A 19,147-nucleotide genomic window follows, 5' to 3' on the forward strand; every position below is an offset into this window, starting at 1 on the left:
GTGTGTGTGTGTGTGTGTGTGTGTGTGTGTGTGTTTGTGTGTGTTACTCTTTCACGCTGAAATGACTGGATGGATTTAGATGAAAGTTGGTATGCTGATATTTAAACCTTTGGAATAACATATGGGATACTTTTTACCCTAATATTCCCATGGAATAAAATACTAAAACCTCAACCGCTAAGTATGGAACATGAAAATTTTAAACCGAATTATCGTTCGAAAAGTTCCGTTGGTTTCCCTAAGATCCCCTCATCAGATCCTAACGTGATGAAATAATGGGACCTATAGTTAGAAGTATTCCCATTCCAATGAAAAAATAAATTGTAATCGTTTTGTAAACAACAGAGTTCTGAGGTAACAAAAACTCAATCGAATAGATAACCTCCTCCTTTTTTAACAGTCACTGAAGAAGTTATTTTTAAGATATGGAGCCTTTAAAAGTGTAAAACCATTAGTTTGTTACACGTTTAAATCTGCCGTGAATATAAACGAGCAAGTAATAAAATTGTAGACGTATTTTTCGAGACACTGGCACTCATCCAAACTATTGCTGCCTTAAGATATTGACAGGGCGTCATAACTTACAACAATTTTACGAATGCGGCATTATTTTATACTAAAATAAAAGTCAATCAGTCAAAACAAGCAAAGTTCAGAGTAAACACACATAGGGAGTATATACACAGAGATATACCATAGATATTACATATACAACTTGGAAGTAAAGTAGTCCAAATGCTAAAAATTTAAAGGTATTGAAAGAAATCATTTCGAGGATCGAACTAAGTAAAATAAAATAAAATCATGTCCCATTCTATTTTTGGCGTAAATACACAATCTATGGTTAATCATAAAGGATCGAATCTCCCTGACAAACATGTTAAATAAGTAAAAGGGAGACCAAAAATGTAAACGTTCATTTTATTTTAAGTAGGTAGTCATAAGAAGAAAGAAAAAGAAATTGCATAAATGAAGTCCAAGATGTATTTATTTTAATTCTCATGGGAATTTTGTAAAATCCCGCGAATTCGCTTCGACCGCTTGGGAAGGCTTATTGGCATGTGTTTTTTTGTTTTATTTTTTTGGCTGCGGAACCCTAAAAAAGACGTGTAAAAGAGCCCATTGCGGCCTACTTACAGAATCAACGACTTGAATTTGAATTTGAATCATGTTAGCAAGAGCGAAGTTGCGAATAATAACAAAATAGTTACCATGTTTACCATGCTTATTTATTTCATAAGAAAGATTCCGCAGACAAAATCACAAAAACAGAACCCTTATAGTTTGCCATGTCTAGTCTACCATCCATCTTGTAATAAAATGCAGATCACCATAGACGTTCCTGCCTATGGGGGGTGATTAATTTACAAACCATACCCTTGACATATCCGACATGCTCTTAGCCTTTTTTTAATTATGAAAGTACGTTTTTTAGGGTTTTTACTAACCCTTTTAGCGGTTAGATCAAAAATACAAGCTGTAGGTATTAGATGCCTCATCCAAATCTTCCATCCAAGCTCGATGCGCGCGCGCCGTATGCAAACCGCAGGCTTCCCTTATCGCCTATTGTCCGTCTGTCAAGGTTGGCGCGGCGCGGTCTGCGCGGCCGGTGACTCACTTTGACACCTGTCATTTTGGGTTATATGTTAGTTAAAGTGGTGTCTGGCTTTAGTCATAGCGTAGCTGACGTTTTTTTGTATTCTGCTGCCTCGAATTGTTTTCGTTATTTTTACGCGCAAAGACGTAAACTTTTCAATATTTTACTCTTACAAAACTGTCGTCGTGTAATAGTGCAGTCGTAGTTTAAATTTTTAAATGTTAAAAAAATTGGCAACACTGTTTGTCAAACACTAATGATTAAAGAGTACCTAGGTAACCGAGCTTTCCTCGCAGTTCTTTTTTTTAGAAAAATATGTGTACATTTACGTAATAAGCTTTGAAAGTAAAATTTAAACTTAGAAAATAAGTACGTAAATTAATTAAATAAAAAACTAAGCCACGTCTTCTCTAGATTCGAACCCTAAGACCTCCAGTTTACAAACCTAACTGCCGTTGAATTACTTGATCCGATCCTTGAAATTCTGGATAATTCTGAGGAATTCAGTAAATTCTCAGCATTTTTATGGCTATACAAAGCATGCAAAGCCGCGGCTAAAACTTATTAGTACTGGCAAAAGTCTTGTTCTTAGCGTATGTAATATTTCGTGTTTTTTCTAATTTCAGTTCGACAGAAGGCTCGGTTCATTAAAAGAAACAGTAATTGTAAACAATAAGAGTAAACATGATTTCAAAATTCAAAACGTTTATTATGCAAGTAGGCGGCAATAAGCTCTATTACATTTCACTTTTTTAAACTACCAGCCCTTTCGGAAAGACCATCACTGCCCAGAAGAATGAACTGCAAGAAGTTTGACAGGAAATTAGTTTTTGGTAAAAAAAATTTTTTTTAATACAATGAACTAAAATAATTTCCTTGCTCACCCGCGACCTTACGATAGCTAAGCTTATGCAAAATATGCGTGTTCATGCAGTTCCTCCACCTCCACACTGTAAGAACACACACAAATCACTAGTAGTTTAGTAGTAGTTTAGTTCATTGATATGGACCTCCGCAAAGTAACGCCTGATTCAATAAATTATTTTTAATACAAGCTTTTTGCTGACTGTACTTTTGTTGACTGTACCTGTATTTTCACCCAAACTACATTTGCATACCAAATTTTAAGTCGATGCCATTAACCGTTGAAGAGTTCCGTCTTGCGGAGATGATCCTCGCCGGACGACCAGGGTGTCACTACCAGATTATGGTATTGTCACGTAATTTTCATAAGTATGCCAAAGTTCAAGTCTAAGACTACTAGAAGTTGGTCAAATTTAACTTGAAAGATTTGACTACAGACAGACAGACAACGGGACAGGTGAAACTAAATAAAAGCTTGTAATAAATAATTACAAACAAAATAAAATTACAGGGATGTATGGGGTCCCTCAGTTAAAAAACAAACACCACATCCACATCACAACAAATACACACACACACACATCACAAACATCTTAAATAATCTACGTTCAGTGGATGTAGAATGCTTCCACCGTCAAAAAATAAAGAGGAAAAGATACAAAATTAATGGAGATGTTGAGTCTCAAGTCTGAAGTGCAGACAATATGCAAATACACAAAATATCCGACATTAAAGAGCCTCTGAATTCCCAGAAGTAGCTATTACAGTCCGGTCAAACTTGCACTAACTTGCGACAGTGGCACCCTCCCCGGAGCCCGGGTATGTTTAGAACTAGTCTTTGAGAGGTCTCGCAGACTGCCTCGAGGGAGCAACAATATCACGATATGAAGACAATGGGAATATTTTTATTTACATTTCCAGGGGTTTTTAGAAAGGGCTTTGAATCTTATCTTTGTACCGCTTGCTAGCGAAAAAACTTAGACAGAATTTGAACATTTGTTTAACATATGTCCACTGAAAGAATTACTAATGTATGGGCAAAAAACTTTTCCCAAAGTTATCACATCCCAAAATATTTTACTCAAATTATCATCAGGCAAAAAATCTTTTGCTAAAACACTTATCGCAATTTTACAGTAAGTAATTTTTACTGTGAAAATAATTACTTAGTAATAAGTTACTATGTATCGTTTGGCATAAAGCACTCTTCCCAAAATATTGCATGGCATAATAACCTACTGTTCTGATAGCAGTTCGTTTCTGTGGGGGACGCAGTTCTAACCTAACCTAACCTACTTTTCTGATAGTAGTTCGTTTCTGTGGGGGACGCAGTTCTAACCTAACCTACTTTTCTGATGGCAGTTCGGTTCTATGGTGGACGCAGTTCTAACCAAACCTTACCTAATTTTCTAGTAGCAGTTAGTTTCTGTGGTTGATTCGTACGCGAAGTGTAATTTCTGAACAAACATTTTTTGGAATATAATATTAGCCAAAAGAAAACGTTTGTTTAATAAACGTTCTAAAGCTCGTTTAAGGCTGCATTTCCAACAGAGATGTGCGAGAATATGTAGCGAATGTATTTGTCATTACCGTTAGCCGTATTATAGAAGCGCTAACTCAGGATTCAAACCCTCGTGGGTTCAAACCCCGGCCCGTACCTCTGGGTTTTTCGAAACTCATGTGCGAAATTATATTTGAAATTTACCACGAAATTTACGGTAAACGAAAAACATCGTGAGGAAACCTGTACACACCTGAGTAATTCAATAGTATGTTTGAAGTTCCCAATCCGCACTGGGCCCGCATGGGAACTACGGCCCAAGCCCTCTTATTCTGAGAGGAGGCCTGTGCCCAGCAGTGGGCCGTACATAGGCTGGGATGATGATGATGTTGACTCAGGATTAAGTTTTTTAGAAATCAAAATTCCACCACACATCTAAAATAAACGTAGCGAGATCAAAATTCTCGCGACTTGTCCTTCCGTTGTGCTAATAAATGTGAGATGGTAATGACATATGGAAAATACAAACTGAAACATGGATGCACAGAAAAACCAGAAAAAGAGACCAGCGCTGGGAATCGAACCCAGGTCCTCAGCATTCGGTGCTGCGTGCTGTACCCCAACACCACCACTGGACAGGAGCACTAGATGTGGTGCATAGGAGAAATTTGTGTCTGTACTGCTGTCCAGTGGTGTTGTAGGGGTTCAGCACGCAGCACGGAATGCTGAGGGCCTGGGTTCGATTCCCAGCGCTGGTCTCTTTTTCTGGTTTTTCTGTGCATCCATGTTTCAGTTTGTATTTTCGATATGGATTTCACGGGATGACCTTAAAAGTAACAAATTTGGAGTTGAAATTAATAATACAAAAATACTCCAAAAACCAAGAAGATGGTAATGACGATTCAGCGAGCAGTCAGAACCCAAATATTCACTCACTCAACGTATAACTCTAAGAATGCAAGTATTTTTCGTTGCTATTGACTACTTCTCAGCTACGGAACCCTTAGTCTCAAGCACCCGCGCAGAACACCGCAGCTGCGTCCAGTTTTATGTTCCATCAATGCTGACGATAATAGACTACTAGGGAAGCCTGCCAGGATCGCTAGCTTCTATTACTTTCATCGATCCTCGCGGACGAACAAAAATTGAAAATCAAATTCAAAATATTTTTATTCATTAAAAAACTATGACTAGAGAAATCAATTACTTGTTCGGTGAAAAATTCTACTGGAAAGAAACCGGCAAGAAACGAGGTACATTTCAATTAGACATAAGAAAATTAAACCTAATTGGTAACCTCTTCTTTTTTTTATTGATTAAAAATAGATAAATTTGATTTACTTTTCCACACAGAAGCCACGTTTGCGTTGAATACCAATTGTATTGTCATCATCATCATCATCCCAGCCTATATACGTCCCACTGCTGGGCACAGGCCTCCTCTCAGAACAAGAGGGCTTGGGCCATAGTTCCACGCGGGCCCAGTGTGGATTGGGAACTTCGCACGCACCATTGAATCGCTTCGCAGGTTTGTGCAGGTTTCCTCACGATGTTTTCCTTTACCGCAAAGCTCGTGTAAATTTCAAATGTAATTCCGCACATGAATTTCGAAAAACTCGAAGGTGCGAGCCGCGGTTTGAACCCACGACCCTCTGCTTGAGAGGCGATAGGCCAAACCACTTGGCCACCACGGCTTCCTAATTGTATTGTATTCCACAGTTATGTGCTTCTAATTGCCAACTTACTTTACTACATCGCAAATGCACTTAAACAAACAACCCAAATCACCACTACTAATAAGAATACTCCGCACACATGTTTCACCTCACTCCGAGGCATGCTCAAGTGGACGTTGCCCGACGGCCAGTCAAAGGGCTTGTGAAAGTTAAAAAATAAGTTCTTAAAATCACTGATCTACATTGTTTTTTATTAATATACTATGAATTGTAAAGTTATCTTTGTTTGCTTTGAAACTCATATGGATGGAACTTTCTATCTATGCGCGTGTTAAACTCGCAGTTGGTCGGTGTTTTTTAACTTTGCTTTCTTTAAATTATTCTTGTACAAAGCGCCTCGCTTTATCCTTTATAAAACGAAATGTGAAGTACACATAACATATTTAAGGCCCGAGCTACATCATGAACCTCATCGAAAGAGATAGAGGTCAATTGCTTGTCAGTTTAAATACAGAATAAAAATTCTTTCATCACTAAAAACGGTTTAATTTAGCGATCCAACGCAACATATTTGTGTAGGCGGGCCACAAGTGTTGCCGTCGTAAAAATTATAGCGCTTTGAATTTGAGTGACGCGGAAAATCGATAGCTGGCAACACCTTCGGAGTTATGAGACAATATTGACAAATGGAATTTTATACGGCGGGTGAAATAGTTTTTTGGGACGAATTTGTTGACTGCATCTTCGATCTTAATACAAAATAAAAAACCGGCCAAGAGCGTGTCGGACACGCCCAAAATAAGTTTACGTAGCCATTACGAAAAAATTAAGTAATCTTTTTCTAAGGATTTCGTATTTTATACGGAATCTTCCAAGTTTAGGCATATTTTATACCTTAGGCTGCTATTTAAGAGTAAAACTACTAATAATTGTCAAGCAAACTTAGCCGTTATAGTTTTTCTTGTAAGTTTGATAGGTATACACTACCATCCTGAATTTTGGACGCTCGATTTTAATGAATTTGCACTTTAAAGTTGAATAATATTTCGCAATTACTAATTTTTTTCGTAATGGCTACGGAACCCTATTTTGGGCGTGTCCGATACGCTCTTGGCCGGTTTTTTTAATAAATGTAAGCGACGTTATTCCTTACCTACAACATATCGGCTTCCTGTCAGTGAAACTTCCGGCGAAATTGGTTTAGTTACTATGGAAATTATCCGGAAAAACATGACAAACAGACAGGCAAAAATTCTAATAATTGCTACCTATTTTGATACTAGTGACGTATTTATTTAGTTAGGCTGTTTACTTAATTTGCATAAATAAATGCTAGCACTAAAATAAACAATTCTATAAATTAATCATCATAAAAACTAAGGAATCATAATCATAATCATAATACAGGAAGCATAAGAAAACCTACGCGTTTCCGCAGAGTACTTAAAACAAAATAGCTCACTTGAAAAAAAAACCGCAGTGAATCAATTACGCAGACCGGCTATCGAGTGTTTTACGACGCTATAGAAATACTCAAACTATCCTACTTTATCGCCTGAAGTTCAAACTTCCCAATTTTAACATGAGTTGGTGTGTGATTCAATTCCTTGAACAGAAGTTAAGCTACCTACAGCTTTTTAGGGTTCCGTATTCAACTAGGAACCTTTATAGTTTTTGATAATAAGTACAGTCTACTGCAAAAGTATATTTATAAAGTACGGCATTTTTAAAAGGATTGTGTGGGTCAAACATTGTTAATGTTAATTGATTTTGAGAAACTTTGGATATAATAATTAATTCTTTGTGATGTAATCTCTATTTATATATCTGTGTTTTCTGTACTACTTACTATGTGTTGGTGTGGAATAAAAAGTAATTGTAATGTATTGTAATCGCATTTGAGTTTCTTGCCGGATTCTTCTCAACAGAGGTTTTTCCGAACCGGTGGTAGATTTTTTTTGACATTCATAAGTGCTTGTTATAGCCTAAATTGAATAAAAATATTGACTAAGCAACGTTGGGAGAGGAAGGCCTAGACGAACGTACCACGATCAAATCGGGGACGTTCTGAAGAAAGGTCGGGTCAGGAGTACTCTAAACCGACGTGCATGCATGAAAAGACTGATGAATGTAGAGGAACCGAGAATTGTATGCCATAATCGTAGCAAGTGGAAGGATGTAGTCTCTGCCTACCCCGTTGGGAAAGAGGCGTGATTTTATGTATGTATGTATGTATGAATAAAAATATTTTGACTTTGACTTTAACATGGCTTACACGCTACGCTAACTTAGTGTAAATAAAAGTATATTGAACAAGCCTAAGAGAAATATTGCATTTTATTAATGAAAGAACACACACTAAGTTTCATTTTAAGCGTGAAAGTGTTTAAGTTTTTTGTGGTAGATAGAGCTCGCTCTGAACCGATAAGGCCGCTCGTTGCTTATTTAATTGATTTAAAATGGGCAAAGGCCTCCCCCCATGTCCTCCACTCGACCCGGTCTTGGGCGATCTCTGACCAGCTGCAAAGAAAGGTATCCAGGCCATCCCGCCATCGACGCCTGGGCCTGCTATGCCGCCGAAGTCAGTTTTGTGGTGTCCAGTATCAGGCTGTTTTAGCCCACCTATAGGGTTCGTTTAATTTTACCACTTTTAGTGTTAGCATAATGCGCAAATGAAGACTTTTTTTGAGTAATTGCTCCCGCTGTCACATTCCGCTGTGATGAAGTCAGTCACAGCGTTTATAAATACGGCCACCACTCTCACCTTCGGTTGTTGTCCAAAATTATAACGTCTCCCGTGGGGGCCAAGCGACGAACTGCTCGAGGAGTAATCAAGGTCACATTAAATGGTTTTTTAGACTCTAAAATGTAGAGTATCGTTTTACAAAAATGCTTGTCGTAGGTCCCATACTTACTGTTACGAGGCGACCAGGATTTGCGGTACAAACTATGGTACAAAGTACTTTGTTTAACCCGTCGCGCGACCATCGACTTTTTTGGGTATTTTGGACTAGTAACCTATGTTAAAGGGTGATCGAAACTAGTAACAAAAATCGAGTAATCACGAGTACTTACATACGGGCCACTGTGGCGCGCAGGACGTTCGACGGGTTAATTTTACTTGTAATTAAAATAAAAAAACTTGACTAGAGTTACAAAAAAAATGCAAAAACAAACAAAATAATTAGTTCAGTGACAAAGTGTGTGTGAGTATCTGTGTATGTAAATCAATACATTTATTTAAAAACCACTACTCCTCGCATCATATTCCTTATTAATTATGAGTACAGCTTAGGGATCTTTAAAAAACGAGCCTATCAGTCTCTCAAAGGGCCGGCAACGCACCTGTGATACCTCTTGTGTTGGCAGGTGTCCATGGGCGGCAGTGATTGCTTCCCATCAGGTTACCCACATGTTCGTTTTCCCTCTCTTATATATAAAAAGAAATAAGGATCCTGAAGTTCCCGTTTAATCAACTTTCTCTAACGGTGTCCCGCCACGTGTACCTAAATTCTTGGCGTTGTGTGTGACACGCAGTTGGATAAATGCGAGAGTTTGTTTGTGTATGTGTGTTTTACTTCCTCTCCTTCTCCATTCATGTTCTTACTCCTCGTTACCCCATTCAGTTTGTTTATGATAAACACATTCCTCGCAAAGAAAAACGCCTAACGCATATCTGCGCTTCATAACTCCCGCTCTCTCTTCCGCTGCCGCTAGCTCCTATGTCTTGGGCGGTCGAGTGCAACATACTCGCTGCACGGCCCTGACTGGGCCACAGCGGCCACTCGCCTCACGCCGCCGCCACACTTGCGCATGCGCTATTCGATAGTTTACTCACCATATAACATTTCATCATCAAAATCAAAGGGCTCTTTTACGCGCCGGTGAAATTACTGGCACTTGAGGTATCCCATCTTAGGCCTCTAGGTTGGCAACGCATCTGCAATCCCCCTGGTGTTGCAGGTGTCTATGGGCGGTGGTGATCTCTTATCATCAGGAGACTCACTGGCTCGTTTGCCATCCAGTTGAATAAAAAAAAAACTTTCTAACCCCCGACGCAAAAAGGGGGGTGTTAAAGGTTTGACCGCTATGTATGTCTGTCTGTAGCACCATAGCTCTTAAACGGGTGAACCGATTTGAATGCGGTTTTTTTTATTTGAAATCAGGGTTTCTAGCGATGGTTCTTAGACATGTTTCATCAAAATCGGTTCAGCCGTTTTTGAGATATTGAACGTCAAAGTGAAAAAGTCGGGGTTTTTCCAACTTTTTGTTGATTAGGTTATTACTACCAGCCCTTTCGGAAGGACCATCTTTGCCAAGAAGAAGAAAGCAAGAAAGTTGTATAGATCGCTGCTTTAGTTGCATAGTGACATAACTAAAAAAAAACATTCATTCCAGTGATGCATTTTAAAGTGTTTATTTAAAGGCTCTCGACCATTATTGCCGTAAATGTCATACAGATTTAAAAAAACTCTCTATATTATCTTAACCTCTTCTCCTCTAATCTCTGCTTGCAATTTCATGAATATTATCACCCCATCCAGCTACAGGGTGCCCCACATTTCATTTGTCTATACGCGGTATTCACTCAAGAACCAATCTTCTCCAACGATCAGTGACATTCGTCAGTGCAGCGACATAATTCCCATTCGTTGCCATTTTAGTTTGAGAGAGAGAGAGAGAGACATTTATTTACACATATTCGATACACATAAAAATACATTAGATGGAAAAAAAATAAAAATAACATCGAATAGTATAAAGTAGACCCCACTCAGCATAATGTTACGGCAAGCCGCAACGCTGTATTTATTCAAAATTTCATTTTTAATACAAGCATTTTGCTGACTGTACTTTTTGTTAACTGTATTTGCATTGTCATGTACGGTGCCACAGACAGACAGACACACACAGCGGTCAAACTTATAACACCCCTCTTTTTGCGTCGGGGGTAAAAAACTTAAAAATCACAATGAGTTGTTAAAGTGTGGCACCACCATTAGGGTGAGCATCCTATGCTAAGTGGATACAGCCGGATGATTTGCAGTTTCCAAATCAACATACAATATGTAAAGAAAATTCCGTGCCCATACATTTCAAACACGATCTGTTTCATTCACAAATTTATCGGGTTTCTAAAAGATTCTGATAACGCGTACAATGACTTAAAGGGCGTTATTTAATTGGACATCTACTCAAGAGGTGAATTAACTCTTTATCATATTAGTCGATATTCACTGCTGTTAGGCTGAAGAACGGATTTGGGTACATTACAACTAAGCAATTATTCATGAAATTTAACTAGACTTTTTCTTTTAGTTGTCCTGGGATTTAAGTATTTTGATAATAAATCCTTTTTAAGGGGCTGTTTCACCGTCCTTTGAATAATTTTATTTCACGAATAAATGTGATGCCATCTCCGTCTATTCAAACAAAACAAACGGAGACGACATCATAGTTATCCGTCAAATAAATTCAATCAATTGATGGTGAAACAGGGGGTAAATTGGTAAAAACATAAAACGAAATTAAATCACAGTAAACAAAAGCCGTAAAAAATCCCCAAAAACCTCCACGGCGATAACAGTCGCAATAGTATTATTTAAAAAAAAACGTTGACCTAAAACGTATTTTAATAATCTTTTTAACCTTCAGTTTTCCCGAACTCAAAACCATATAGCCTTGTAACGTGTTGTACAGTCAACGTAAATAAGCTTTCCTTGCTAAATAAAGCGTCTCCAAGGCCAGACGCTGTCGACTTATTAACATTTCAATACTTGCATAGTATAGCTTATGTATAGCTAAATATTACACAGGTTGTCACAAAAAATGTGAACTGGAAAGTGATACCTTCTAAGGAATATAAGGAATAAAATAAATTTTCCGATATTGATTTATTTTACATCTTTACAACAGTTTGTTTCTACGATTGGGTACTTTGCTGGTTAAAAAAATTAAACTAGACCATTAAAAACAATAAAAAAAAAGATAAATATCATAAGTAAATTATACAAGAACCCCTTCATTCAAGTATTACGTAAGCATCGAAGGGGGGTGGGGGTCTTTGCTTTGCTTATTTTTGATGCCATGGGGGGGGGAGGTTAGATGGTGCTTACGTCAGCAATATTTATTTATTATTTCTTGTTTTTCTGCAACATGTAGTAGGTTTTTCACATTAATAAATCCTGAATAGATTAAAAAAATATATATACCAATGTAAGCATAGGGGGAAGGGGGGGAGGAGTTTAAAAATGACCCCGTAAATAGGTGTAGAGTTAAGTTGATCTACGAGTATATTTGAGATTTTTCTTTGCTATAAATAAAGTTAACTTTTTTGTTTTTACGATATACTTTTTCTTTGAGCAGCAAAAATGTTATGGATATAATGAACGTTGTTTCATTGATTTATGTATGCTATAGAATAGAATAGAATAGAAATACGTTTATTCAGCAACATCATGACAAAAAAAAACACATTTATAAAATGATAAACAATATAAGAACAAACCAATAATGATAATAATGTGCTATTTTTGTCTGTTTTTCCAAATAAATAAATTACCTTCCTTGCTTGGATATCCACAGTGATTATTGTAACAGCCTGTATACACGGCAGAGAGCAACGCTCGACCTTCGATCCACTGATGAGAGGTAACTTCTTGAACAACCGCACACGAAAATTAAATTTACAATACATCTTTAATTTCCACCGGAAACGGAGCGTTTTGAGACCGCAGATAAGTTGGATGAATGGCTATAAGGGTTATAGAGACACGCACTGGAGTTCGATTGCTAGGCGAACGCAAAGTAGCGTCAATTCCTCCGTTAGTAAGATTAAAAAAAAAAATATCGGACATGTAATTGACAAAAGAAAAAATACGTCGCATTTAACAGGGATAAGGCGGCCTATTGCTTATCTTGTAGTTTTATATCTGTGCATCTGTATTCTGTATCGCTTACTATTTCTGGTAAAGAGTCTTTGTATTTTATTGTATTGTATTTTTAGGGTTCCGAACCCAATGGTAAAAACGTAAACCCTGTTACTAAGACTTCGCTGTCCGTCGTAAAATGCCTGTGACATGCGGACGGACGGACAGACAGATAGACAGACAGACAGACTGACTTGACGAAACTATAAGGTTTCCGTTTTTGGCATTTCGGCTCCGGCTCCGGAACCCTAAAAACTCAACAGATACCCTGGAAACTACCCCACTGCTCACCAAAGGCAAAATTGAAGTTGGTTGATGTAACCGTGCGGTCGGGTCGCAGTCGCTTTGCAGTTCTAAAGATTAGGCCCCGGTTGGAAGCTAACCGCACGGTTAATGCAATTATGTGGCAGATTAAACAATTGGTCAGAATAAAACTGCAACAGAACTGCATTACAACCGTGCAGTTAGTTTGCAGCCGATATACAGTTGTCAGTACTGCAAGCTGGAAGTACTATACCTACTAACCAACCTAACGCTTACCCCCTTTTAACCCCCGATGCAATCATCCCAGCCTATATACGTCCCACTGCTGGGCACAGGCCTCCTCTCAGACCAAGAGGGCTTGGGCCATAGTTCCCACGCGGGCCCAGTGCGGATTGGGAACGTCACACGCACCATTGAATTGCTTCGCAGGTTTGTGCAGGTTTCCTCACGATGTTTTCCTTCACCGCAAAGCTCGTGGTAAATTTCAAATGTAATTCCGCACATGAATTTCGTGAAACTCAGAGGTGCGAGCCGGGGTTTGAACCCACGACCCTCTGCAATAACCCCGATGCAATAACCGAACAAAACTATGAAAGTTAAAAGCCATGACATGATTGATCCTACTTCCTACTAATATAATAAATGCGAAAGTTTTTAAGTCTGTTTGTTTGTTTGTTTGCTACTTCATCACGTCTAAACCGCTGAGCCGATTTAGATGAAATTCAGTACACAGATAGTTTGAGTCTCGGGGAAGGACATAGTATAGCTTTTATCCCGGAAAATTGCATAGTTCCCGCGGGATAGCGAAAACCGAATTCTACGCGGACGGAGTCGCTGGTAATGGCTAGTATATATAAATGCGGCAGTGTGTATGTGTGTGTGTGTGTGTTTGTTACTCCTTCCTGTGCTCCTTTGCGCTAAAACGGCTAGACGGATTTAGATAAAATTTTGTATAGTCGTATAGATAGCTGGACATCTGGAATAACACATAGGCTACTTTTCATCCCGATATTTCCACGGGATAGGAATAAAATCTCGAAATAACAACTGTTGGGCTTACAGTCATGAAATTTGGGACGGTTGTTTTTAATGCAACGTCAATGAAAAACACGATGTAATTATCGGGAATTCCCACGGGAATTTTATAATATCCCAGAATTTCAAGTCAACTCCTGTATCTAATGATTTACGCGTGCGAAGCCGCAGGTAAACTCTAGTAAAACATAGCTAAGAAACACTGCAAGGAAACTCGCTATTACATAAAAAAACCGCATCGAAATCCGCCCATCTGTTTGAGAGCTACAAAGCCACAGACAGATAGACAGACAGGCATTGGCGTCGAACTAATAACACCCCTCTTTTTGCTTCGGGGGTTAAAAATACAACGTATACGAACATTAAATACAAATAACAAAATAATACAACATCGGTTTTCGTTCTTACTCGGGCGTTATGCAAAAGCATTTTGCAAGCCTATGAACAGCATTTTTTTATTACGTTTGGTTAACCTTAAATCCTTTTAAACCATCGACGCTAACCGCAAACACACGATGCCGACGGTGTTAACAGAGAATGCATTATAATTAGTACCTTACTCATACATAAAACACAAAATGCAGTCAGTATGTTGGTATACCTGCATACCTAATTGTTGCAACTTTCGTTCATCAATAACATAACAAATAACTGTGTTATCTGTTTATTTGGAAAATATATGTATCTAAATAAGCTTTAAAAGTAAAAAATAAATGAAATAAATATAAAAATAAGAGGAAAAGTACTTTAAAAAAGTAAGTCACGTTCGACTTACATTTGAACTTTAGAGCTCCAGCAGGGCTACTATGAAACTCGAAACTCGAAGTTCGTATCGCACCGTCCCTCTCGCTCTCGTATTAAACAGTATAAGTGTCAGAGGGACCGCACGACACGAACTTCGAGTTTCGAGTTTCGTAAGTAGCCCTGCAGTTCTACCACGTCTCTACCACGCCGATGATAGAACTATCAAAATTATCAATATTATTGCGCGTGACATCGACACTATAAAACATAATAATTTGAAAACTTGCCTAATTTCCTTTAAGAGACATGACCAAACTAAATCGATTGTTCGGTCCCGAGCATAGTAAATTTCATATTTATTTAAATAAATAAATGCAAGAGATTGCTGAAAATTACCTTTACACTATTTTATTTCATAATAGCTTTCCCACGGCTGGGCTCCTTTGAAATACCCAATCAATAAGGAAAATCTCTACTTAGTGCACCTTTACGATCCTCAGTAAATGTGTTTGCCAGATTCCAAGTCTAGCTCTAGTAGTTTAGGCTGTACGTTGTCAGTCAGTTACAGTTTTACACAGCTAATAACTCCTTCCTATGTACCTGCGCAGTAGACAATTAGTAGCGTGGGATCGATCTAGTAATGGCAAAGTCGAATGAGAGCTTGTGTGACAAACTAGATGTCGCTACTCTCGTGAGATCCGTTTGAAAAGTATTAGCATCTGTTTTATGATTTAAATTTGGGTTTTGTTCGGTCAGTTCGGCGTACATTGATTTTAGAGAAGCTCGATATTTCGGCACTGTTGCATGCGCCACGAGAAGACTGGAAAACTGCAGGTATGCTGGTATAACTGTCAGTCAGAAAAATAATCGGACGTAATCGATCTACCCTCATCCTAACAAGTTGCTCACTACTACACGCACTTTTTTCGTATTATCACGAACACGATCAGTTTTAGACCACGCACTGACAACTTAAAACCATCTTCTCGAAACTTTAAAGTTTGGGTATTTCGTAATTTCGATAGCTTTCCTAACTAATTATCTCTAAATGAATCTATTCTAAATTAGTTTTTTTGCCACGTTTGTGATTGTTCAAATTACTAAATTAGCTAAATGCGAGGAAGACTGTAACGTCAAACGGACCTTTCGCGTCTAGCGCCATCTAGCGATAATTTATCTGTCACTAAACCCTCTTGGGCGCGCTTAAATCTAACATTATTATTGATCAATCAATATCGCGGAAAAATCTAAAATAATTAGTTAATGGTTCAAAATAAAATATTAAACGCATACAAGTGTGTGAAGTTCCCAATCCGCACTGGGCCCGCGTGGCAATTATATACTATTATATTCGGAGAGGAGGACTGTGCCCATCAGTGGGACGTGTAGGCTGGAATGATGATGCTAATGATATACATATAATTCTACTTCACTTGAAATCCAACTCAAATTTCATTAAACTTTTAATAGTATTGCAACAGTTGTATAATAGGGTTCAAAAAAGCTTTAGCGAACATCGTAAGAAAAAGACGCCCCGAGCTTTTTTTGACTTGCTTATAGAACGTTGCATACAATACTGTTTCTTCGTCTGGGTACTTATTAATTACAATACAAAATTAGAGAATTAGTAAACTTTAAACGTTTATAAACAAGTGAGAAATATGAAAATGTCTAAATTTGTCTAAGTTAAATTTTGTTTTTGATTAACGTTTACTTGCCTGTGACGATATTAAAAATACGAGTTACTTACGTTGGCAGGCTATGGATTATGTTCGAAAAGTTTTTATTATGTCCGAACTTACGAATAAAAAAAAAAAGTAAGTGGTTGTAGTTTTAGCAACATTACGATACTGCTGTTATGGGGAATAGACAATATAGACTTTTCCAGAATCTTGTTATGTATGTTGTTATATTACTGTTCGTTGGTGATTAAGTAAATCACAGATTACTGTATAGGAGTAGAAAAAAGACATAACGAGACGACGCCATCGTCGCGGATCGTGAAAAACTGCGCGGAATAAAATTATTTCCGCTTTCGCCAAATTAATTGCCTGAATAAACGCTCACGACGAAATTAGGCGAAAACAAGTCATTCCGCCGGCACCGTTCAAGACAGAAAAAAAAACAATAATTATGACACTAAAAGAGCGGGCGAAGCAAAAATCCACCGTCCCTCTGATAGCACTTTAATTTCCTCATCATTAACTTTAATTATCCCACATAAAGTTCTATTGTTTGACATTTTACCCCATTCGACCCTACCGTGAATGTTGCCGGCTCATTTGAGCTTTTCAAACGGAAATCACGTTTTTAATCCGCTACTTTTTTCGAATGGCAACTCTCGGATTGCGCGATTGGAAAATGGAATCCAATTGAGGTGTTAACTAACAGTTTTTATGTTCTCTATTCGAAGTCATTTGATTTTATGGTGATAGTGTCGTTAGGTTTCAGGTGAAAACAGGGGGTTATAATATCACAAACTAGCTTCATCCTATACTTGGTTTGGATAGGTATTTAACTAAATGTAAACAAAACAACGACAATTGGTCTCTTGTGTTGAAATTCCCCCATTAAATTATCTAAAAATTAACATTTCTGTATTGTAATACACTAGTCTACTTTGTATTACAATGATAGATAAGTAAAATGTTAAAAAAAAAATGTATCAAATCTGTCAGCTGAAGTTTGTTTACATTTAGTTAGTTACGTAAACGTTTAAAGTATAATTTCAGAAAATCCGTCCTTATTCTTTGGGTACATTTCAGCTATTTGCCTGCAGCAATTTAGTATCAGCATTTGACCTGGGTCTTATTAAGAGAATGTAAATACTTCAGTCAAAGTCAAAATATCTTTATTCAATTTAGGCTATAACAATCACTTAAAGTCTACCACCTGTTCGGAAAAACCTCTGTTGAAAGAATCCGGCAAGAAACTCAACGAGGTATATTATTTTTTAACTTTTTTTTTTTTCTATCGGAAGACTGACTTCCGGAAAGTTTTTTCTTTGTACAATTTTCCTTAGTTCTTAAATATCATGTGCGTGGATAGTATATTATAAACAAACAGATTGATAGACATAAAACTATCGTGAGACACAGGCTGTAGGTTAAAGACAATAGTACGAGTAAATAGTCGATTAAAACGTTAATAAATAATAATAATAACTTAATTATAAAAACATCCGGTTACAAAAATTACTAAGTAGGTAAAACCTGTGCTTTAGGATAAGCAGTGCTTGCATTAAACATTCCTTCATTAGTACGGAACCCTACCGCACTGAATGTACAGTCGAATGCAAAAATACACATACAGTCATAGCGTCATAATATGTTTACATCGACCTTATGTTTAGTGGCATAAATGTGTACCTATAGATATTTTTGACGTCTTGGTACCGTATATATAAATATAAATATCACGGGACAATTCACACCAATTGACCTAGTCCAAAGTAAGCTTAGCAAGCTTGTGTTATGGGTTGTGTATGGGATAAATATGATTATATAAATACATATATTCGATACAAATTCAATCGTATATTTTTCACGGGTCCGTATATATATTTATGCTTTTGACCGTACGTCAGCTTTCGTTTAATTAACAATGTTCGTTATTGTCTTCAAGTTATATTCAAATCTTGCAAGTCTAGGATTGACTTGAGGCACGATTAAAGGCTACAAAATGTAGTACAGTCAGGTAAAAAACTGTTCTTTCTAAAAAAACATTGCCTTTAAGCGTGGCTTTTAAATAGTTGCGAATGACTAATAAAAGTAGAAGCAAGTTCGCAGTTTACCCCTAAATATGAACTAAAATGTGCAGTTTATGTGTTAATATTTTACTTAGTTACTGACGTGCACGCCACCGTTTCTGACTTTACTTGAAACTGCATGTTTTATAAAAATATTGCTTCATTTCTTAGTAATAGTGCATAATTTTATGTGTGACCTGGGAGTTTTCGAGGAGAACGAGTTTAAAAATGTGGCAAAATATTGTCCGCAGCTTATTTGGTTTGAGGATCAAGTGATAACTTATTAAGTAGGTAACTGAGCGGATCAACTTCTTGGCCCACATTTTGATGCTTTCTTAGATAACCAGCGATAAAAACATAAGTCTGTTTGATAAAATAATCCTTTTTCGGGCAGTCGGGTAAAAAGATCATCATCATCATCATCAGCCTATAGCAGTCCACTGCTGGACATAGGCCTCCCCCAAAGAGCGCCATTTTGCCCTGTCCTCGGCTAGACGCATCCAGCTTCTACCAGCAGCCTTTCGCAAATCTTCACTCCACCTGGCCGGAGGGCGCCCTACACTACGTTTGCCAAGACGCGGTCTCCACTCAAGAACTCGTTTACTCCAGCGGTTGTCGGTTCTTCGACAGATATGCTAGCCCACTGCCACTTCAACTTGCTAATTCTCTGAGCTATGTCGATGACCTTCGTTAGTTCTGTGTCGGATAGCCTCGTTGCGGATTCTATCTTTCAGAAACCCCGAGCATAGCTCGTTCCATAGCTCGCTGAGCGACCTTGAAGTGGTGGAT

The sequence above is a fragment of the Choristoneura fumiferana genome, chromosome 14 (assembly GCF_025370935.1).
Source record: "Choristoneura fumiferana chromosome 14, NRCan_CFum_1, whole genome shotgun sequence".
Lineage (NCBI taxonomy): Eukaryota > Metazoa > Arthropoda > Insecta > Lepidoptera > Tortricidae > Choristoneura > Choristoneura fumiferana.